Below are 24,567 nucleotides of genomic sequence, written 5' to 3'. Positions count from 1 at the left end.
TTCTTAGAACTTTTTCTAAGGCCCTAGTTCCTAATATTGTCCTCTCTGGGCTTTCTGGTTTTGTTTTTGCTAAAATAAGAAAATTGGACCAAAAGATCTCTAAAGTCTCTGAAGTCCTAAAATTGATTGGTTATGTTGTCCTCTCACACAAGTTTGAAAATATTTTCAGCTGGAGTCTGTTCCATATGAATTGTCACTATAATTTACTTGTAATGAAAATTCAATGTTGGTATATTACAGAATATAAAGAGAAGAATATACACAATATTTGCTTCTGTGCCTTTTAAGATAGACTAACTTTACAATTCCCTTTGTCTTTATATAGTCCAGTTAAGCCAGTTTTTGAATAAACTCTGCTTTGAACTTATAGTCTTGTAATGGTCATTTACTTTCAAGTGAATAATGCCAAGATCTTTAGATCTCTTAAAATTTTTAGTAATTCTTAAAATGGATTAATTTTGCATAAATGTTAAGTGGACCTCATCTATTTTGATATAATTTTTTTATGACATTATCTTATAGCTGGGCACAGTGGCCTATGGTCCTAGAGACTTAGGAAACTGAGGCAGGAGGATCTCAAGTTCAAGGCTAGCCTCAGCAACTTAGGTCCTGTGCAACTTAGGGAGACCTTTTTTCAAAATAAAAACTGGGGAATGTCACTCAGTGGTAAAGTATCCCTCAGTTTAATCCCCAGTACCAAAGAAAGCCAAAAAAGCAAACCAAAAATCCTTATATTTTATGCATTAATATATCTGAAGAAGCATTAATGTATATCAGTTAAGCCTCAAAACAGTCTTGAGAGACAAGTTTAAGAATGTGGAATAGCAGTCCCCAACACCTACCTTTTCTGTCATCCTACTCCTAAGGGGAAACACCTTTCATCATTAAAAAAAAAACAAAACAAAACAAAAAAAAACCCAATTATTTTAGTTGTAGATGGACACAGTGCCTTTATTTTATTTATTTATTTTTTTATGTGGTGCTGAGAATCCAACCCAGTGCCTCACCCATGCTGGGCAAACTCTACCACTGAGCCACAACCCCAGCCCCACCTTTCATCTTTTAATATATTCTTTTGGAATTTATTACTATATTTCTAATTAACAAGCTTATATTTCTACTTCTATGTTTTTTCCTCTTAAACAGGATCTAGTCATTTTTTTTTTTCTGTTTCTCTGTTAATGTTTATAAGAATCAAATTATTTTAGGACTGGAAGAGACTTCAGGTTAGCTCTGAGTTGCTAATTGTTGATTGAGGTTGGGTTTAGGGTACATGGGAGTTTGTTAGTCTATTTACTTTTATATAATTTTTAAAATTTTCATAATAATTATTTTTAAAAAAGAATTATAGCTGGGCATGGTGGTACACACCTATAATCCTAACAGTTCAGGAGGCTGAGGCAGGAGATTACAAGTTCAAGGTCATTCTCAGCAACTTGGGAGACCCTGTCTCAACATAAAAAATAAAAAGGACTGGGGATTCCTGGATTCATTTCTCTATACCCCTATCAATCAGTCAAAGAATTGTATGGTTGAAAACCTTGTCTCCTTGGAGATGAGTTTTAAAATAAGGAAAGAAAGAATCCAGATTAGGCTAGAACAAAGGCAGTTAGTTGTATTAGCTACACTGATTAAGGGTTGTCACTAGAGCCTTAATACTATATTCACTTTAATAAATATGTATTTGTTATCATAAATATTTATTAGCTTAGTGTACTCTGTCAAGTTTATTGACATAGTCAGTTAAATACATATTTAAATATTCTTTTGTGTGTATGTGTAGTGCTGGGGATTATATCTAGGGCCTTGTACATGCTGGACAAGCACTCTACCACTGAGCTATATGCCCAGACCTTTCTGTTTTATTTTGAGACAGAGTCTCACTCAGTTGCTCAGGTTGGCCTCAAACTTAGAATCCTTCTGCCTCAGTCTACGGAGTACTTAGGATTATAGGCGTACCCCTCTGTGCCCAGCATAAATATTTATATTAAGTAGTGGATATAAGTTAAGCATCCTTAATGAGAATCTGAAATCCAAAATGCTCAAAAATCCAAAACTTTTTGAGCCACGTGATATCACAAGTAGGAAATTCCATACCTGACCACATGTGATAGGTTGCCATCAAAACTCACAAAATTACTAAAAAATATTGTATGAAATTACCTTTTGTATTTCATACAAAAATATTGTATGAAATTACATATTACAAGGTATATATGAAACATAAATTAATTTTTAGACTTGGGTTCCATCCTCATGATGTCTCAGCACATAATGTGCAAATATCCCAAAATCTGAAAAAATCTAAAACACTTCTGGTTCTAAGGGATACTCATCCTATAGTGATTCATTTAAAAATATGTGTTTCAGTTATAAAGCACATCTTTGGACCAGCACAAGCTTTTAGGCTGACCTTCAGTTTGTGATTCATGAGTCTGTTCTAGCTAGTTTGTCTTACAAAATAAAGTAAAACCAGGTCATGATTTCACCAAGGTCACATAGCTTTATTAGTTGAACATGCTAGAACTTAGGACTCCTGGTTTCCTATTCATTGCTGCGGCTTATGAGAAAATTGCCCAACTAACTCAAATGAGAAAAAGAGGTATAGTTTTGCTGGCAGTTTTCTTCTGTTTTCTAACCTTAGCTATTTGTTTTTTAGAATGTTAGCTAGATTTGACTTCTCCCTTTCGGTAAGGTGATAGGGATAAGAGGTTCAGCCTTAAAGTCTGGTAGAAATCCAGGCCTACAGATGGTTGTATTTCTTCGGATGGGAAGGAATTATAGAGCTTAGGTAAGTTATAAGCATAAAACTTAAGCTGAAGAAGGACTGGAAAAATGAACCCTGTGGTTCTATTTGGTCCCTAAGTGATATTTCACTGCCACTATTTTGTGTGTGGACTTTAACCTTTATTTTAAAGTTTGAACTCTTTTTCTCCAAGTCCAAGTACTAAGTGAACAGCATAGATGTACAGACTTGCCAACTGTAAAGAATGGTTGCTAAGTAGTTAGAACAGAGCCTTGGTAAGATGCTTTGCTCTTCAGCCATTACTAGGTTTTGCTCCCAGGTCAAATCAGGAAGTAAGAATTTGGACAGTCTCATGTATGTTTTATTTGCATGCTTACTTTAAAAACCTAATAAACCTGAGCTGGATTTCAAAGAGTTATTTCTGTACTGGCAAAGATTCATATAGTAAACATCAGTTGAAGGGAGAAGATTTATAGAAAACACCAGAAGAAAGTAGCATGACTCTTACAGATAGATTTGAATAGTCTTTTTACCTTTCCAACTTATTCTCTTTTACCTTCCTTCCCTACTCAGAACAAACAGGTAGGAGGGAAAGAAATGACCTTACTGGATTCCTTTGGGCAGAGACCTTGAGTTCTTTTGGACTTTCATAACCTTTTGAAGTATACCCTGTTTTCTTACAGAACCCCAAAATTTTATAACACGAAGTGGCACAGAGGTCAGTTTTCTTATGTGTGTTTTTCCCTCTCAGGTATCAAAATTACTAAAACATTTGATTTAATTATCAAATATTATTAAAACATTTATTTTAATAATCTTGAAATTGAGGTAGGTACCTGGAATGAATAATTGAAACCAGTAGTTTAAAAAATACATTTTTGTTGTATATGGTGGCACGCACGTATAAATGCAGTGACTTGGGAGGTTGAGTCAGGAGGATTACTGAGGCCAGCCACAGCCACAGTGAGGCCCTATCTCAAAATAAAAAATAAAAAGGGCTGGGAATATGGCTCAGTGGTTAAGTGCCCCTGGGTTTAATTCCCAGAATTCCCCCACAAAAAAATTTAGTTTTGAAGTTGACTAGTAAAGGCTTTGTCCTTATTTGTGCTAAAGAAATGTTCTAGACGAGAAGATGGGTGGGTTTTACAACTGAATCTTGATTTATTTATTAATTTATTTTTTTCATACAAGGGATTGAACCTTGGGGTGCTTACCCACTGAGCCATAGCCCTTTTTTAATTTTTAATTTTGAGATAGGGTTTTGCTAAGTTGCTGAGACTGGCTTTGAACTTATGAGCCTCCTCACTTAGCCTCCTGAACTGCTGGGGTTACAAGCATATACCACCATACACTTTGATTTTGTTTTTTTTAAAATATTAAGTAGAGAGAGCTCTTAGGAACCAACAGCTTGGGCGCGGGCTGGTACCTGGGGACTGTGGTTTGCAGGGTCCACCGTGGAGCCAGAGCAGATGGTGGAAGGACAGATGCAGGTTGCAGAAAATCCTCACTCTGAGTATGGTCTGATGGACAATGTCGAGAGGAATAGTAGAAAACGAGAAGGTGAATGCAGAAAAGTCATCAAAACAGAAGGTGGATCTACAGTCTTTGCCAACTTGTGCCTACCTGGATCAGACAGTTGTGCCTATCTTATTATAGGGACTTGCTGTGCTTGCAAAGGAAGACCACCAAATCCCATTGAATTTCTAGCATCCTATCTTTTAAACAACAAGGCACAATTTGAAGATCGAAACTGACTCATTGGGAAGAACAGAAAAATTTGGTTGCTACTGTAGATTTACATGATTAAGCAATTAATGATTAATTGCTGCCGTGATTTTTCCCTTTTTTGGAAGTAGAAGAATCTTCAAGACAACAGAACTTATTTCCACAGTTACAAAAGAGAGCATATTTTCATTATTTTGATTTAATCACATACTTATTTAATGAGTGTATTCTGTGCAATTTTTTCTCAGATTGTCTTTAACTTTGTTTTTAAAATGACCTTCAAAATAAACTGTCATAATGCCATTAAAAAAAATTAAATAGAAAGTTAAAGCTAATGACTAAAAGTAGTTGTGAGTTTATATTTTATTTATGGATCTAGCCATACAGTTTAGCACCATATTATATAATAGCATTGATTTTATTTTTAGGAAAGGGTGTGTCTTTTAGCTAAAATATTCCCTTGTAGGAAGGGACTTGTACCTTGTAACATCTTTTATATCTTCATAAATACTGATTTGCATATTTTGTAGGTATTTTGTTTGGCAAGAATTTTGGTTTTATTCAGAATGTTAATAGGTGGTAATAATATTGTGTGTGAGTAACTTTATATCATCTTATTTCATCCTTCCAAGAATATTTCAAGATAATACCAACATTTTAAAGAAGAGGAAACAGAAGTTTCACTGAAGAACTTGTGTAAGGTCACATTCTTAATAAGTGGCAGTACTAAATTCTAGATGCAGGCCATTTCACTGTTTATAGTTCCTGTTCTTCTATATCATCCTTCCTTTAAGAGTTTGAAATCATTGCTGGAAATCTTGACAAATATTTCTCGTCTTATTTTTGGTAAACACAAAATTCATTTGCACTGTTGTTCCAGAAGATTCCTTGATGTTTCAATCAGAATCATAGATCGCTGTTTTTCTCTTCTGAGATTTTAGGCTAATGTGGCATTGTGGTTAAGAATATAGGTTCTAGAGCCATGCAGAGCCTGGTTTTGAATGTTGGCTCATCTTGGTGGCCTCAAGCAGGTTACTTAACATTTCTGAGCCTTGGGTACTTCATTTATAAAACAGGAATAGTGTGGAATACTACTTATCAATAAGAAGGAATGAATTATTGATACATCTACCAGCTTGAATGGATTTCAAAGTCATTATACTGAATGAATGATTTCAGTCATATGATATTCTGGAAAAGACAAAACTATATAGAGAAGGAAGAGAGCATGATTGCTATGGATTAGAGGTGGGGAAAGGGCATGAATACTATGGATCAGGGTGAGGTGATTTTGAGGTGATGAAACTATTCTTTATCTTCATTGTGGTAGTGGTTACATGATACTACATGTATTAAAACTCGGAAAGGCTGGAGTTGTGGCTCAGTGGTAGAGTGCTTGCTGGTACGTGTGAAGCACTGGGTTTGAGTCTCAGCACCACATATAAATATGTAAATAAATAAAGGTCAAAAAAAAAAAAAAAAAACCTCATGGAATACACATCCCATCCTCCCCCAAATCAATTTGCTATATGTAATTTTAAAAATAAATGTAAAAGGGCAGGGACAGTAATAAAACCTTTCTTATAAGGTCATTGTGAAAATTAAAAATAAGAATGCAAGTAGAGTGTTTATCACAGAACCTACCTAGTATATGTAGTACATAATGACTAAATGATTATTGTTCTTTTTAACTTAATTAAGAGTATGGCTTTTAATATAGTGACATTCATTGAAAGGAAGATGGAATAAACTTTCACACCATCTGATGGGTACAGTCAGTAAACAGTGAGAAAAATGAGTAATCATGAGTCAGATGGAGTATGTTTTCACATGTCTTGGCAGGAACCTTGAGGTCTTCTGGAAGGTAGGGGAAGATTAGGTTTAGTATTTCTGGAGTATCTTGCTGCTGGCTTCTTGTCTGACTGGACAATTCCCTTGATAGTATTCTTCAACAAAATAGCTTTGGTCTCTGAAGCTGCAGCTTCTTTGACTGGCTTCAGATTTTATCTGCAATTTGGATTCAGCAAACTGATTAAAGAAGGAGCTGGAAGTAGTTCTCATACTTGGAAGATGGTAGCTAGTCTATATAACAGCTGTGGCTTCCAGAACTATTTCTTCCTGCCAGCCACAGTCTCTGGATTAGATAGTGACAGCAGTAGGGCAAGCCTTATTCAGGAGCTAAAAAAAAAAGTTAAGGTTACAGTGGCATTGTAGTTGTACTCACAATGAAAAAGAGACTCTAAATTAAAACCGTTGCATTTCTGTCAAGTCAGATGGTTGTCTTGTTTAGGATCTCAAAACATGAATCAAAACAAGTTGAATTAATGGTAAAAAAGATTCTGACCTTACAATGCCTGCTATTGCTAAGTTGTCACCAGCCTGTGACTATTTTCATTTTGGATAATGACACTGGAATTCAGGAAGCAGGGGAGAAAAGGAGTGTTTAGGGTTCCTGGTACAGGGCCAGGAACTTTTATTTTATTTTTATTTTACTTTTATTTTTTGAAATTTCTTTACAGCAATGACACTAGATTTCAAGCAAATCTCACTCAGTTTGCTTCTTTCATAGCTTGTCTTACTTTAAGTATAAGGGATTGATAAATTGATAGCTATGAGGAGCATCACAATGCCAAAGAGACTAACCTGCTGTTTGACTTTGGCTTTAGTTTTTAGATCCCTGTTATTTAGGCTCCGAGTAATTACCTAGGACAGTGGTTTAAAATATAAGAGGACCAGAATTTTTAACAGTCATAATACTTGGTTGTACAAATCTGAATATACTGAAAAATATTGAATTGTACACTTCAAAGGAGTGAATTTTTTGGTATGTGCATTGTATCTCAGTAAAGTTGTTAACAAAAAATGTCATACTAAAAATAATGGAAGAAGTTGGACTAAATACTTTTCAAAATGGGGTTATTTGCACTTAGGGTTTGAGATCATTCCAAAAATGATGGATTATGGAATATTTAATATTTCTGAAGAGTTCTTAAAATGTATTTGCTTACTAAGCAAATAACTACTCATGTAGTTGTGATGTAGACATTGGTAATTTTGGAAAAGAGGAGGTTAAGCAGCATTACTTTAAAACTGAATCTAAACTGGATGATTTCCCCGAGAGGCAACCTGGCAATATTTGGAGACATTTTTGATTGCCATAAGTTAGGAAAAAAGGCATAATGCTGATATCTAGTAGGTGGAAACCAGGAGGGATTCTGCTAAATACTTTGCAGTGCACAGCACAGCTCACAAAACGAAGAATTATCTGACTTAATCAATTGTTAGTTCCAAGGTTGAAAAACCCTGGTATAAAATTTGGACCTGTTTTCTTTTATGAGTTTTATAGTATTAGCTTTTACTTTTGTTGTTGTTTCATGATACATTTTACTATACAAAATAAGTACTCTTTCAGTACTTAACCTTCTCAAAAATTCCTTAGTTTTTCTTATTTAAAGGTTTTAGACACTTTTTTTTTTTTTTGTACTGGGGATTGAACTCAGGGGCACTTGAACACTGAGCCACCTCCCCAGCCCTATTTTGTATTTTATTTAGACACAGTATCACTGAGTTGCTTAGCACCTCTCTTTTGCTGAGGCTAACTTTGAACTTGTGATCCTCCTGCCTCAGCCTCCTGAGCTGCTGGGATTACAGGTGTGCACCACTGCCTCTGATTAGACACCTTTGAGGTAGGGGAGTTTTTCTTATTTTACAGATGCAAAAACTAAGGCTTGGAGAAGTTTATTTGCTATGATTACACCAGAACTGGGATTTGAATCTAGGTCTTTTTTGACTACCATTAGAGAGCACACACAAGGTTCCCATTGTGACATGTAATTGAGGTTTTCTAATAGGAATAAAATTATTGCAAAATGTATCCAAACAGAAAAATGATCCATGAGGTTCAAGTTTAAGCCAATATATACTTAGAGATAATAATCAAGATTCATTGACCTTTCATAGTTTATATTCTGACCTAGAAAAGAATATAGACTGTTCTCAAGCTTTTTATTTGCTTTATAGCTAAAGAGGTTCCCACAGTCATGGTCCTCATCCTATAGGACTTTTGAAGACAAAATTATAGCATGTCAAGACCTATTATATGTGATTCTGGTTGTAACCAGAACCCGTTAGTGTTTTTGTTTTACAACCTGAGAAATTTTAGGGCTAGGACTGTGGCTCAGTAGCAGAGTGGTAGAGCACTTGCCTAGCATGCATGAGGCCCTAGGTTCAAACTCCACACTGCCAAACACACACACACACACACCCCTGAAAAATTTTCAGAGAAGAGTAAAATAAAATAAAGAACTTAAAATTCTTGGAATATAGAATATTAGAGTTCAGGAACATAATCCTAATATTGGAATTAGGTATGAAAAAAGGTTCTTCCTTATGTGGTTGTAAGTAAATTTATAAAATTTTATACAAGAAGTTGGTTCAAGAAGGATTGAGATCAAGCATTTTGATCTGGGATCCAGGAATGGGCTTTAGGAGATTAGTGAATCCCCAGAAATTATATGCAGAATTATGTTTGTATGTATTTATGTGTTTCACTTTTAAAATGATGAAGCTATTCTCTGATCTGTAGTTTCCTTCTAACCTTGATGTTAAGACTTCCATTTATGAATTGACATTCTTGTTTCCTCATGCTTGAGCAAGTGTTTGCTTTATACTTGGTCACCTCAGTGAAATAATATTAAGAGATACCACTCTAATTCTGGTCAGATCTTTCTCCTAGCTATAGAAATAGTAGTCTTTTCAGCCGTTTCTCTCTGGTCATTTAACACGTCAGATATTTTTGGTGTTTTGCAGAATACAATCGTATTTAATGAGTGCTGTACTATTCTGGATAGGTAAAAGATAAAAATAGAGCATCTCTTTCAAAAGGATGGAGGTGGGACAGACAAACTAGGGTTTGGGGAAGAGCAAGGAATACAGTGGGAGAGAAGTGTAAATAGATAGGTTGGATTCATGTTGTGGAGGGCCTTAAATACTGAAGAGGGTCACCAGGTGTAATTCAAAGACACTGAACAAGACATCTAAAGAATTGAGATATAGGCTTTCTCATAATGAGGTGCGTTACCTTGGATGAGTTAACATGTTAATGTCTCTGTTTTTGTGGGTGGGGGGTGGTAACCAGGGATTGAATTCAGGGGGACTCAAGCACTGAGCCACATCCCCTGTCCTGTTTTGTATTTTATTTAGAGACAGTGTCTCACTGAGTTGTTTAGCACCTATTTCTTGCTGAGGCTGGCTTTGAACTCATGATCCTTGTGCCTCAGCCTCCCAAGCCACTGGGATTACAGGCGTGCACCTCCTCGCCCAGCTGAGTTAACTTCTCTTGACCCCAGTTTCAGTATATTTTATACATGCTCACACATATATTCACACACAAATGGGATGAGAAATGGCCTGTATGAGTATGTGTTTCCTTACAACTCTAAATTTTATTATTCACCTTAATTCAGATAGAAGTGGGAAATTATTAAAGATTTCTGAGCATGGGAATTTTTGACACAGAACTGCTGCTATTCCTCTGCTGGTGGATGCTTTCATTGATTAACTGCTACTTCTGCACTTGTGCAGTTGGTCTGGAGGTACTGTCCATTTAGAGATCCTAATGTGGCCAAGAAGTTGGCCTTTATTATTATTATTAATTTAAATTATCAAGAACATGGGGACTGTCATGTGTCTAGTCTTGAATTAGATCTGAAACTGTTCTTATTTCCTCATGTTATAAGTCACTGGACCACGTGTCCAGAGTGTGGGCAGCAGGTAAGTGCTGACATTTTGATGGCCACATCATATTTCAGGGATCTGTGAGAAGACCTATAATGACCATGGAAAACCAGCCAGAAATCTCCTTCCCATGGTCAAATGGGAGAAGTTACTAAATTTAGCTGACATTAAGCTGTAAATTATTTGAAAGGTGGAAAAGGATTCTATTCAGAGGCTATCTAGAATTTCCATTTACTAATCAGGCTTATGCGCTATTAGGGCTTTTTGTCAAAGGGAAAAGTATTGTGTTCTCTCTTCTTTCCCCACACTTTTGTTTCTGTTATGTTGGGAAGATGATTTTCACCTCTTATTGGGGCCTGGACTTCAGTGTTTCTTGCTAGTCTTAGATGCAAAGGGCCTCAGGATGACAGAATCAGAAGTTGGAACTACAGTATATCCCTAGCCGTTCCCCCTTTTTAATGTGTTGTTCTGGGGATTGGACCCAGGGCCTTGTGCATGATAGGTAGGCGCTCTACCACTGAGCTATGCCACAGCTCCTAAACTTTGGGTTTTTTGTTTCGTTTTTTGAGAAAAAGGAAAAAGAAACTTTACTGATTTGCTGGCAAAGGAGAAATGTAGAGACTACTGTCCCAGAGGCTGTGACTCTATCTGCTGGGGAAATAGTGGACTTTTAAAAGAGAAATATAAGGAGGGAAAGAGGAAATACTGGGGAAAGAGATTGGCCAAATTATGTTTGTGTGCATGCTTAAATATGTAACAACAAATCCCACCATTATGTACAATGCACCATTGTAATGGTGTACCATTAAAATATGAAAAAAGTTTTTAAATTCTTATTTAAATAAAAGAAGAGGGATACAGGGACTAAGATCCCAATATTATCATTATACACTTTTGATGTTTTTTTGTGTGTGGTGCTGGGTATTGAACCTAGGGCCTTATGCATGCAAGGCAAGTACTCTACCAACTGAGCTTTCTCCCCAGCCCCTAAACTTTTGATTTTTTTTTTTTTTTTTTTTTTTTCAGTGCTGGGAATTGAACCCAGGGCCTTGTGCTTGCAAGGCGAGCACTCTACCAACTGAGCTATCTCCCCAGCCCAAAAACTTTTGATTTTTTGAGAGAAATTGTTTTAGTGATATTCATAAATCGCCAAACTTGGCAAATGGAAGTCCCTGTAAAAACTTGTATACATCAATAAGAAAAAAGCAGATTTCCCAAAAGAAAAATGGGCAAAAGACTTGAACAGATACCTCACAATAGAGGGTATCTGAAAAATCAGTAAATATAAGAAAAGGTACTGAACTTCATTCCATTCAAAACCACAGTGGAATATTACTACACATAGGGAAGACTGGCTAAAACGAAAAGGACAACCAATACAAAGTTATAGAACAATGTGGAACAGCTAAAACTCTCATGCCCTGAGGGTGAGTTTATAAATTGGAAAACTGGCTGCTTCTGAATAAGTGATGATATGCCTATTCCCTATAAACCAGCAATTCTGTTCCTAGGGATATGCCAATATGAATTGATACATCGGAGTTCACCAAAAGATGTATGAGAAAGTTTATATAGTGCTATTCATAGAAGTTAAAAAAAAAAGGAAATACTCAAATGACATCAGAAAGAAGGTGGATAAGTAAAATATATATATTCTCACAATGGAATACTATACAATAATGAGAATTACAACATCTTGCAATATAGATGAATTTTTCCAATGAAATAGAGTAAAAGAATTCAAATATAAAGAAATCTAAACTGTGTGATACCATTTATATTAGTTTAGTCAAAACAAGCAAATCAATGTTATTGGAAGCCAGAAGAGTGGTTCTTGGAGGAAGAACTGGAAAGAAGTCACTGGAAGAAGTCACTATTGGGACTTCTTGGTCTTGGTAATTCTGTCTTAATCTGGGTGCTGGGTACTTGAGTAGTTAAATTTGTGAAAATGCATTGAGTCATACGGTTACAATGTTATATATTTCAACTTAGTTTCCTGAAAAAGAGGAGGGAGGGCTTAAATTTGCAGATGCTGAGCAGTTATCTTAACTCCTACAATTAGACAGACTCATGTCTTAGAAAAGTTATTATGAATTCATCTTGGGTTTTCAGAATCACTTTTTTTTTTTTTTTTTTTTTACAGTACTGGAGATTGAATTTAGGACCTCAAATGTGCTCAACAAGTACTCTACTACTAAGCTATATCCCCAGCCCTTTTTTCAAATTTTATTTTGAGTCAGGCTGAGTTGCCTAGGTTGATCTCACGCTTGCAATCCTCCTGCCTCAGCCTCCTGAGACCCTGGGATTATAGGTATATGCCACGTATCAGGCGCAGAATCATTCTTAAATACTTGAAATAGCAAATGTTAAATCTGTGGGTTCAGGACTGTATATTGTTTTGTCACCAACACTAATAAGATGGCCTTTGAGTATGAGATCGTTAAAGTGTTTTAGGGAAAAGGTCTACTATTTCCCCTGATAATACTGATTTGTCCCTGTTAGTGCAGGCCCCATAGATTGTAAATGTGAAGTTTGTTCTTTCTTTTTTGTACTAGTGGCTTTTCTTAGCTTTTGACCTAATTGTCTACTGCCCATAACTGATGAGAAGATCTTATGTATTATATTCATTTAGATGTTGGTTTTCTTTTCATATATTTGTTTTGTATTTTTTAAAATATGGGGTCTTCCTACTTAAAATTTTTGTGTGCTCTTGTTTGTGGATCTGGAACTTAATTCATTGTTAGTTGTGGAGTTTCAGATTTCATTTATCTATTCTCCTGAATTTTCTCTCTATTTTAGATCTGCTGTCACAAAATTTTAGTCAGAGGCTAATTTAGTGATGCTAAATTAATCCTAGAAATGTTAGTTTAATTTATTCTGCATTTCTAGGTTATAGAAAAATCTCATATTTTGGTTCTTGTTTTATATTTGTATGACTTGGGCAAAATATGACCAACCTATTTTATGTACATATAGGCCTCATCCTTTCTATTGGTTTGAAGAGTTGGTGCTAAATATTATGGAACTAGAAAAAGACTATGTGGATAGTTAGGGATTTAGATGTATTTGTAGTTGGTAGGGTGAATTAGAAAGGTGGTAGGATATGTGTGTTTCTCATTCAAGTCGTCTATTTTTACTGCTTGATGTCAGAGTGAAATGTATCAGTAGCTAGAAAAGGCTAAGAATCTTGACAGAGTGGAAAAAGTTGTACTTCATACATTCTGTTGATCAAGAGATTATATCAAACTAGCTTTCTGGGATGAAATTAAAATTGTACATTTGTTTTGCTTATTCTTCTCAGTTCTCATTTTTGTTTTCCAGATCTTTCTAGTGAATATAACAAGCTGTATTAGTATTGTATATTTGCTGTTCCATATTGACTGAGGTCCCTATTAATTTGCATTAGAATTCTCTATTAGGTCATTTTTGGCATTTCCTGAAATGGAGGCATGTAGGCACATTTGGATTCCAGTGAGTTCAACACTATGGATATTCTTGGGACTGTCAGAAAACCTTGAGTAACATTAACCTAGGAGAGACTTGGTATTTGCATATAACTGTGGGTGGTGGGTGTTGTTCAATTTCTGGCTTCTACATCAAGACTGTTCTTTACCACCCCAAGCCACATTTGCAGCAGGGATTGAGGAAAGGGTTGATTTGTATTTATTAGAGGTGACATGAGCAGTGGGCAGTGGCAAAGAGGCCATGTTGCTCTTGCTAAATATACATCCCTGACAGTTGGATAATAGGTTCCAGGAAGTTCAGTGGAAAATTAAAACAAAGCAACATTTATAGCTGATTGAACTTGAAAAGCCATTTTGGTGTTGAATGGCAAATATGTGGACTTCAGCATTCCTGGAGCCTGATGCATCCCGCTGGATAGCCCTGTCCTGTGTACATGATGGCCTGGGGACTCAGCAGTGTGCAGAGTGTTCTCCTTTAGAGGATGCTTGAGAGAAAGAAAGTTTGCTGCCAGAAGTCCCCTTCCCATGGAGTTATGTAACAAGTTCCCTGTGTCCAGGGAGCATCTTTCCTCTAATGGTTTCAGGACTTATTTATTAGAAGGACAGGAATGTCTGGCAAGAGACAGAGGAACTCTTAGGTACTATAAATACTCCTAGTCACTCTGTATTGGGGCTGAAACTTCAAGCAGATTGTGTGGTGTATATACATGATCTTAGCATAGTAACACTTTTGATTAATGTCTCAAGTTGTCCTGGGGCCACTGGCTTGAGCCTTAAGTTAGGTGTGATGTGGCTATGAGTAAGAGATTTGGGACTGTACATGTTTGGTAGTTAATTTCCTTAGATCCAGGAAAGAAGCTGCAGGGGATGGGAAGGTGAAAGAATGGTTATAGAAAAGATAGGAAGAGAGAGAGTATTGAGCCTTTTGCTCTTCTCAAGAAAAGGTGCTGCATGTTCCCATCTTTTTCTCCAGAATGATCTTATGCTACTGTTTCTATGTATTTGTCTTGTGGGGAATGAGGTCAGATGTCTAATGGCATCTTAGGGCCTTGATTTGGTAGGGTGATGAAAAAGCCCCTCTTAACCCATCAGTCCCTTCTGGGATTTCATGCAAATAGGCCTGGCTGTCAGGAAAACATGAAGTATGGCTAATGGCCTAATTGCTTCTATTACCATTCAAGTGAACTGCCTTTGTTAGCTGTAGAATCAACCATTATTTTTGGGGGGATATCAGGGTATTGAACCCAGGGGTGTTTAACCTCTGAGCCACATCTCCAGCCTTTTATATTTTTTATTTTGAGACAGGGTCTCATAATTGGCTTTGAACTTGCAATCCTTCTGCCTCAACTTCCTGAGGCACTGGAATTACAGTCATGTGCCACCATACCCAGCTAGAATCAAACATTCTTTTCTTTTTCTTTTTCTTTTTTTTTAAAAGCAGTGCTGAGGATTGAAACCAGGGCCTTAGCTTGTGAAGCAAGCACTCTACCAACGGAGCTATATCCCCAGCCCAAGAATCAACCATTTTCCTAAAGTTGAACTATTCCAGTGCAACTGAGGGTTTACAGGTTCTCTGAATTCTCACATGTTGTCCCCCAACAAATACGAGTTTTTCTTCCCTTGCATCTTAATTGAAAGAACAAAGATCCAACCTTAACATTTCCCTCAGCTCTTCCACTGCTTCATGAAGAACTTGAATGGGCCCCAATTTTTGACATCCCTCCTGTAAGTATGGTGGAATGTTTAAAAACTAAGAAAATATTAAATCAACCCCACTTTTCAGTGGAGTTGAGTTAATGGGTCCCTTTTCTCTGCTCCCTTTTTTTCTAGCCATGGCAGCTGCATGCTTAGTTTGCTTGGCAAGCATTTATAAACTTTGGATAACCTGGCACCATGTTTTTGGTTCACTTATATTTTGATGCTTTCAGTTCAGAAGCTTTTGTTAGTAGGAGCCTCGCTATTCTAGTTGGCAGTTACATCCATTACGAGGGAATCTTCATGACTGATCTGCTGTGGTCTGCGCAGGTTGGTGGGTCTTAGTTCAAATAAACCCATACGTTAGGTGGTCCCGGACTATGAAATGGATGCTACAAGTAGAAATAGGTGTCTCAGTGTGGTTTCTCCAGCAGGTATAACTTTGCCCATGCAGCCTTCTCCTGGTATTTTTCTCAGGTGCGGGTAGAGTTACTGAGGAAGAAACAGTCTTCCAGTGAATTGGGTTTAGTGATGGCCTGTTGCTCTCTCTGTCTGCATATCATACTGGCATCATGACTTGCTTCTGAGCCAGTTAAATCCAAGCTGTACCTTGTCCTCTAGAGATCTCAGGCTTGCCTGGGCTCATGTGGGTAGTATCTAGATGGTGAAAATAGGTCCAAAGTCTGAGGAAAGACTGGTTCTTGTGTATCTGGTAGATACAGTTCTTCCTAGTGTGCTCACTTTGGGACCAAAAAAAGTAGTTCTGACTAAGAATTACAGAGACCCAGTGCTGACCTAGTATCTTGTGGGTGCTAATGAAAAGGAATTGTGCAGCAAGCAAAGGAAAGATTTCCTGACTTGAAAGCATGTTCCATGCATTGTGGAGGCCAGGTTATTTTCCCATCTTCAGGGAAGTGACATTATAAGAAGTTTCATTTTTTTCTGAGGACACACAGGTCCGTCCTGCAGTTAGAACTCTTCTTTTCCCGAAATAAGAAAGTGATTTACGAGGTGTGGGCCCTTACGTGAAAGAAAACAAAACCGGTTGCTGTGTGGGCCTGTAAAATTCCTGTGCTGTCCCTGTGGTGTGGGTTACAGGAGGAGAAGATAGAGCGGGCTAGTTGGCCCTCTCTTACTGGGGCTCAGCTGCCCCAAATACTTGTGATATTGCAGGTTATTTATGGGTTCATCTGGACTGAGAAGCACTACACTACACCCTGGTAGGTGAAGATTTGCAGTCAGGATGTAGAAGCCCTCATTAATCTTCCTGGTCTTGTTGAGGATTTCTTGCCGAACAGAGCTTCTGTTGGAGAATGGATTGGCCTTTTCCACTGAACTGCAATGACTCAGATTAATATTAATCCCTTTAATGCTGCAGTTCATGATATAGTCATTAGGTGACTTGGAACTAATCCTATCCACCTAACTAGTGTGATTTATTAAATACACATGGAGATTGAGTCTGAATACAGCTAGGCAGAATCAGCAGCAAATAAATACCTCCGTGTATCTGTATTAATGCTGGTTGATTGGGACACAATTGCAGGCTGGCTGGGGAGAAACAAGAGCAAAAGGAGCTCTCTTAACAGTATTTGCCCACCCCAACCCTTTAATTTAGGTAGCAGAAACTCTAAAACTCTTCAGAAACACAGATTATAGATCATTCAATTCTGTGCATGCAAAGTCAAAGAAGAGGAAAAACTACATGAGTAATTGAAAAATTTTAAAGGTATAGGCTTCAACTAAGGAGGAAGAAATCCCCTAAACATTTTATTCGAATGACTTTCTTCTTATACTTTTTCTTCAAGTTTTATAAGAGCAACTACTTAGATGAACTTTCCCTAGCTTCCCCCACCCCCCCCAACTTTCTTAAGAAAGTTTCCTTGAAGTTCTTAGTCAGTAGACACCCTGGTCACTGGTCGCATTGGTCTATCTAGTCTATCCTTTTCTGACTTAAAGGCTTAATTTCTCTTTTTGAAAGTGATAAGAAGGTAGAACAGCCAGGCCTGCCATATAACGGTTCTCTTCTCTGATATCCTTGCCCAAGCTAGCAGAAGCATAATTTCTTTTGTAAATAATTGAGGTTTATCGTTTTCCTTTCTCAAACCTCCCTTTCTTCCCTCTCTTTGCTCTTTCAGCAGAGATGATATTAATATGGAAAACATCTACCTAGCTAGCTTCGTTTAATCAGGCAAGTCTGACATTTGTGAAACCTCTCATTAACATTTTCCCCAAAGAGCACAAAATGGCCTCCCCTCCAAATACAGCCACCTCAGTGTTTAGGCTGCTTTCCATCACCATTGGCAGACTGCTTCAGAGATGTTACTTCTCTAAACTGTCATTCCTGGCCAACAGCCACTGGTCACATATGGGGGGACCTTCTGTTCAGGTGTTGCCCTATTCCTTGTAAACATCTCTTTTACCAGTTTTCCCTAGACATGACAAGAAATCTCATTAGGAAAATCAGGCTGTAGATTTCTTCAGTACTTCCATATGACCTTTTTCAACTAATTCAAAAACATTAGTTAAGCACTACTGTGTTCATGACCCTCTACTAGACACTGTACCTACGTAACAAACGTAAAGAATCCTTATCCCCTCTACTTTTTTTGTGGGGAGGGTGTTCCAGGGTTTGAACTCAGAGGCACTCGACTTCTGAGCCACATCCCCAGCCCTGTTTTGTATTTTATTTAGACACAGGGTCTCACTGAGTTGCTTAGCACTTCACTTTGGCTGAAGCTGACCTCCAATTTGTGATCCTTCTGCCTCAGCTTCTTGAGCTGCTGGGATTACAGGAGTACCCCACCGCACCCAGCCTTGCCCCCTCTACTTTCTAGGTGCTTACATACCATAATGAGGTATAAACTAGAATATGCTATACTAAAGCAATAGCAGCACACCATGGAAATACCAAGAAAGAATAATTCTGGTAGCAAGAAATCATAGATAGGGACTGGGGTTGTGGCTCAGTGGTTGAGCACTTGCCTAGCATGTATGAGGCACTGTGTTCAATTCTCAGCACCACATATAAATAAATTAATATAGGTCCATCAACCACTGAAATAATATTAAAAAAAAAAAAAAAGAAAGAAAGAAATCATGGGTAGCTGGCTATGGTGGTGCGCTCCTGTAATCCCAGTGATTTGGGAGGCTGAGGCAGAAGGATTGTAAATTCAAAGCCAGCCTCAGCAATTTAGTGAGGCCCTAAGCAATTTAACAAAATCTTATCACAAAATAAAAAATAAATAAGGGTAGGGGATTGCTCAGTCATGAAGAACCCTGGGTTCAATCCCTGGTATGAAAAAAAAAAAAAAAAAATCAAGTGTGGCTCTTTGTTGAAATTAAAAAAGTGAGCAATGGGAAAGCCATACTTATGCTCTAGGGAAGGTATTGGTTTTGTTATTACCATCAAAGCAGTGAACCAGTGGATAATAACTAATCTAGAAGAGGAATGTTAACACATCATAGTGGCAATGGTGCCTCCACCTTAACTGCGAGGTGAGCAATGGTAATCTTTGTCCCCCTTATTTTAAAATGGTACTAATTTATATTAAGATGAGGATCAGCTGGGTGTGCTGGCACATGCCTGTAATCCCAGCAACTCGGGAGAATAAGGCTGGAGAATCACAAATTCAAGGCCAGCTTTAGCAATTTAGCAAGTCCCTAAACAACTTAGCGAGACCCTTTTTCAAAATAAAAAATAAAAAGGGTAGGGATGTGGCTCAGTGTTAAAATGCCTCTGGGTTCAATCCCCAGTACCAAAAAAAAAAAAAAAAAAAGACAAGGGCAATAGTTTCCTGTCACTTTGGTGTTTACGTCATATGCTTAAGATTAAATTCACCATTTTTCTTCCCTATGATGTTTCTCCCCTCTAGTTTTTTAGTACAGTTTAGGTAAGGACATGGACTGCTTATACTTGTAATTTAATTTGTTCTCTTTCTCTTACCCTTTTCTCATACCGTATATCACCATATTAGTGACTTTTCAACAAGCATCAGCAACACAACCACCATTTACATATCGTATGTGAGCCACAGATTTAAACAGTAGGGCTGAGGATGTAGGTCAGTGGTAGAACAAGTGGGATGAACCTCCAGCACAAAAAAAGAAAAAAAGAAAAGGAAGAAAAAAGTGAAGTAAAACAAACAAAAAACAATAGTAAAGTAGCTGGGCACAGTAGCACACGCCTATATTCCCAATGACTCAGGAGACTGAGGCAATAGGATCACAAGTTTGAGGCCGGCCTCAGTAATTTAGCAAAACCCTGAGCAACTTAAAATAAAAATAAAATAAAAAAGGGCTGAGAACTTAGCTCAGTGGTAAAGCACCCCAAGGTTTAATTCCCAGTACCACCACCACCGCTCACCCCCCAAAAAAAGGAAAGGAAAAGAAAGAAACCTCCTACAAAACTTAACAGTTTTAACTTTTCTGGTGGCATACACCCATAGTCCCAGCTAGTCAGGAGGCTGAGGCAGAAGGAGTAGTTGAACTCAGGAGTTCAGGACCAGCCTGGCCAACACAGTGAGAACCCATTGTTAAAACAAAACAGTGCACCAGTTAATTAGTGGGAACACTTGACTTGCCTAGCAATCAGAAATCATAGTCATTGTTGGATAGATGGCTCACCCCCCAGCTGTTTGGGAGGCTGAGGCAAGAGGATTCCAAGTTTGAGGCCAGCTTAGGCAACTTAGTGAGATCCTTAAAATAAAAATAAAAATAAAAAGGGCTGGGGATGCAGCTCAGTGGTAGAGCCCCAGGTTTAATCCCTAGTATCAGATACACACACACACACACAGACACAGAGAGAGAGAAAAACCCTAGGCATTGAATTTCATAGCTGTATAGTTAGTTCTAGTACTATCCTCTTAGATAGATAAATTAAGACCAAGAAAATTTGAAGTTTAGCCATCGTCATTCAAGCTCATATAGCTTAGTCTGTAAGCAGACTGTGGGTGATTCATCTTTGTATCTCTAATGGCTAGCATAATTCCATGCCCACTGGAAGTACAAAGCAATACAAAGTTGTTGAAGGAGAGGCTGAGGAATTTGAATCCAGAAAGACCATTATTGCTTCAGTGATCATTTAAAATGATATTTCAAATTTTCTAATAATATAAAATTATTCTTAGCTATTCATGTATAAGAAAATAAATATTTATGTTGCTTTGGAAAGTGAGTTTTACTGAGACAGTGACAATATTTTATCAGATTCTGATTTAGACTCTTTTTCTAACTAGCCTATAAAAATATGAAAATTTGATGAAAAAATATAATAATTTCAACAATATAATACTTTATGTAGAAAATTTAGAAGAATATAGAAGAATATGAAGAGGTGGAAATAAAAACCACCCATAGTTTGATCACCTAGAGATAACTATTTTTTCTCATTTTATGCATACAAACATACACCCTTTAGCAAAATGGGGGTTATAGCCTGCACATTTTTGCCTCTTGCTTGTTTCTTTTATTTTTGGTACTGTGGATTGAACTAGGGGTCTTTTATCACTAAGGTACAACCCTGTCCTTTTATTTTTTTTTATTTTTGAGAGAGAGTCTGGCTGAGGTTCTTAGGGCCTCTCTAAATTGCTGAGGCTGGCCCTGCCTTGAACTTGCAATCCTCCTGCCTCAGCCTACTGAGGGGCCAGGATTACAAGCCTGATTGCTTATTTCTTTCTTTCTTTTTTTTTTTTTTTTTTTTTGTACTAGGGATTGAACCCAGGGGCACTTGGTCACTGAGCTGTAACACAGCCCTTTTTATTTATTGAGACAGGGCCTAACTAAGTTGCTTTTTTCTTTTATGTAAGTTTTTTTTTTTTTTTTTTTCCATTGCTTTTTTAAAAATTATGGGTATTTTCCTACATCATTATACACTCTAAGTAAACAAGATCTAGGCCAGGCTTGGTGTAATCCCAGTGGCTTCGGAGGCTGAGGCAGGAGGATCACAAGTTCAAAGCCAGCCTCAGCAAATGAGCGAGGCCCTCAGCAATTTATTGAGACCCTGTCTCTAAATAAAATACAGAAAAGGACTGGGAATATGGTTCAGTGGTTAAGTGCCCTTGGGTTCAATCCCTAGTACAAAAAAAAAAAAAAAAAAAAAAAAAAAAGAAAGAAAGAAAAAAAAGAAAGAAAGAAAGAAAACAAGATCTAGTGATACTACTCATTGAATTTTGTTTTAAAATGTATTTGGATCAATCTCACAAAAGAGGTGAAAGACCTCTACAATGAGAACTACAGAACACTAAAGAAAGAAATTAAAGAAAACCTTAGAAGATGGAAAGATCTCCCATGTTCATGGATAGGAAGAGTTAATATTGTCAAAAAGGCCATACTACCAAAAGTGCTATACAGATTCAATGCAATTCCAATTAAAATCCCAATGATGTACCTTACAGAAATAGAGCAAGCAATTATGAAATTCATCTGGAAGAATAAGAAACCAAGAATAGCTAAAGCAATCCTCAGTAGAAAGAGCGAAGCAGGGGGTATCACAATACCAGATCTTCAACTCTATTACAAAGCAATAGTAACAAAAACGGCATGGTATTGGTACCAAAATAGACAGGTGGATCAATGGTACAGAATAGAGGACATGGACACAAATCCAAATAAATACAATTTTCTCATACTAGACAAAGGTGCCAAAAATATGCAATGGAGAAAAGATAGCCTCTTCAACAAATGGTGCTGGGAAAACTGGAAAACCATATGCAACAGAATGAAATTAAACCCCTATCTCTCACCCTACACAAAACTCAACTCAAAATGGATCAAGGACCTTGGAATCAGACCAGAGACCCTGCATCTTATAAAAGAAAAAGTAGGTCCAAACCTTCAACTTGTTGACTTAGGATCAGACTTCCTTAACAGGACTCCCATAGCATAAGAAATAAAAGCAAGAATCAACAACTGGGATAGATTCAAACTAAAAAGCTTTCTCTCAGCAAAGGAAACTATCAGTAATGTGAAGAGAGAGCCTACAGAGTGGAAGAATATCTTTGCCACTCATACTTCAGATAGAGCGCTAATTTCCAGACTCTATAAAGAACTCAAAAAACTCTACACCAAGAATACAAATAATCCAATCAACAAATGGGCTAAGGAAATGAACAGACACTTCACAGAAGATCTACAAACAATCAACAAACATATGAAAAAATGTTCACCATCTTTAGTAATAAGAGAAATGCAAATCAAAACTACACTAAGATTCCATCTCACCCCAATTAGAATGGCGATTATCAAGAACACAAGCAACAATAGGTGTTAGAGGATGTGGGGAAAAAGGTACACTCATACATTGCTGGTGGGACTGCAAATTAGTGCAGCCACTCTGGAAAGCAGTGTGGAGATTCCTTAGAAAACTTGGAATGGACCTACCATTTGACCCAGCTATCCCACTCCTCGGCCTATACCCAAAGGACTTAAAATCAGCACACTAACAGAGATATAGCCACATCAATGTTCATAGCTGCTCAATTCACAATAGCCAGACTATGGAACCAACCTAGATGCCCTTCAATTGATGAATGGATAAAGAAACTGTGGTATATATATATACAATGGAATATTACTCCGCCAGGAAGAATGATAAAATTATGGCATTTGCAGGCAAATGGATGAAATTGGAGGATATCATGCTAAGTGAGATAAGCCAATCTCAAAAAACTAAAGGACGAATGATCTTGCTGATAAGCGGATGAGGACATATAATGGGGGGTACGAGGGGTTAGCATTAGGGTTAGGGTTAGGTTTAGGGTTAGGGATAAGGAGGGTGGTAAGAATGGAGGAAGGAAGGACTGTATAGAGGGAAAGAGGGGTGGGAGGGGTGGGGGGAAGGGAAAAAAATAACAGAATGAATCAAACAACATTGACCTATGTAAATTTATGATTTTTAATAAAAAAATGGAAAAAAGAAAAAAATTAAATTAAAAAAATTAAATAAAATTTTATTTTTTTATTTGGGGGCTGGGGAGATAGCTCAGTCAGTAGAGTGCTTGCCTTGCAAGCACAAGGCCCTGGGTTCGATCCCCAGCACCCAAAAAAAAAAAAAAAAAAATGTATTTGGTTTCCTATATCATTGATCATTTGGATTATTTCCAGTTTTTTTAATATTATAGCAAAGTAAAATAAACATCTTTGCACATAATTCTTTGAATAGATTTATTTTTATAATTTCTATTTTTGTAATTCATGTACTTAATTTTAAAAAGTCAAACAACACTGTGAATCATATGTCCACCCTGCCCACCAACTTTATGGTCTCCTTTCCAAATTATTGTTTGTTTCTTTGCAATGTTGGTAATTAAATACAGAAAGACATCATGCCTACTAGGTGAGCACTCTACCACTGAGCTATCTCCCCAGCCCCAACAGTGGTTTTTAAAACTCTCTGAATACTATTTTTCCACATGGTCAAATACACAATTCTTCTATTCCGTTTTTATCTCTTCCTCCTTAGAGTGTCCAGTCCGCCTCTTCAGTTCTACTTTGTTTTTCAATCTAGACCACACGCAACTGCCATTCTAGAACTTCCTTCACTTTTCTCTGGATCTCTTTTTTCATGGTTTCCATGTCAATTTCTTGATTTACTCTCTTGTTTCACTTAAAAAAAAAAAAAATACTGGTATAGGACATTTGGGATGTAAATATTTTTAGACCCTGCATATGTGAACTCTTATTCTGATACTTGATTGAAGGTTTGACAAGATAATAGAATTCTGGTTTAGAATCATTTTCTTTCCAAGTTTAATGGTTTCACTTCTTTGTCTTCTCATGTCCACTATTGATCTTGAGTAGTCTGATGCCATATTGAATCTCAGACCTTTGCATTTGAATTAGAAGTTTTTACAGTCTCCTTATTTCTACTGTTCTAAAACATTTAGAGTGGGTCTCTCTTTTTAGTCATTGTGCTGGATTCTTAGGGTCCGTTTGACCTGGTTAAAAAAATTACATAGTTTGGGGAAATGACCTTATTTTAGTTCTTCAATAATTTCCCCTTGCTCCATTATTTTTTTCCTCCTGTTTTCTCAACTGGTCCAGTCTATTTTCTGTTTCATGCTTTATCCTCTACCTGATGCCTACATTTTAAGCTTAGTTCTCCATTGGTATTTCCCTGTAAAAGCAGTTGGTATGCAACCTTTTCAGCCTTTTCACCTCTGCTTAATTTCCCTTTCTTCTTGTAAGAATCTATTGATAAAC

At 37.1% G+C, this 24,567-nt stretch overlaps 1 protein-coding gene and 1 pseudogene across 2 annotated transcripts in view; both read left to right on the top strand.

Annotated features, from left to right (window-relative positions):
- GBF1 (golgi brefeldin A resistant guanine nucleotide exchange factor 1) overlaps positions 1–24,567 on the top strand; it is a 121,756-nt gene that overhangs the window by 42,064 nt on the left and 55,125 nt on the right.
- Positions 3,879–5,177, top strand: LOC306660199 (protein dpy-30 homolog; annotated as a pseudogene). The gene is made up of 2 exons: positions 3,879–3,882; positions 4,154–5,177. The product of its transcript is annotated as a protein dpy-30 homolog (transcript).

Source organism: Sciurus vulgaris, assembly GCF_902686455.1.
Source record: "Sciurus vulgaris genome assembly, chromosome: 4".
In the NCBI taxonomy this organism is placed as follows: Eukaryota; Metazoa; Chordata; class Mammalia; order Rodentia; family Sciuridae; genus Sciurus; species Sciurus vulgaris.
This window is presented reverse-complemented; position numbering and strand designations above follow the sequence as displayed.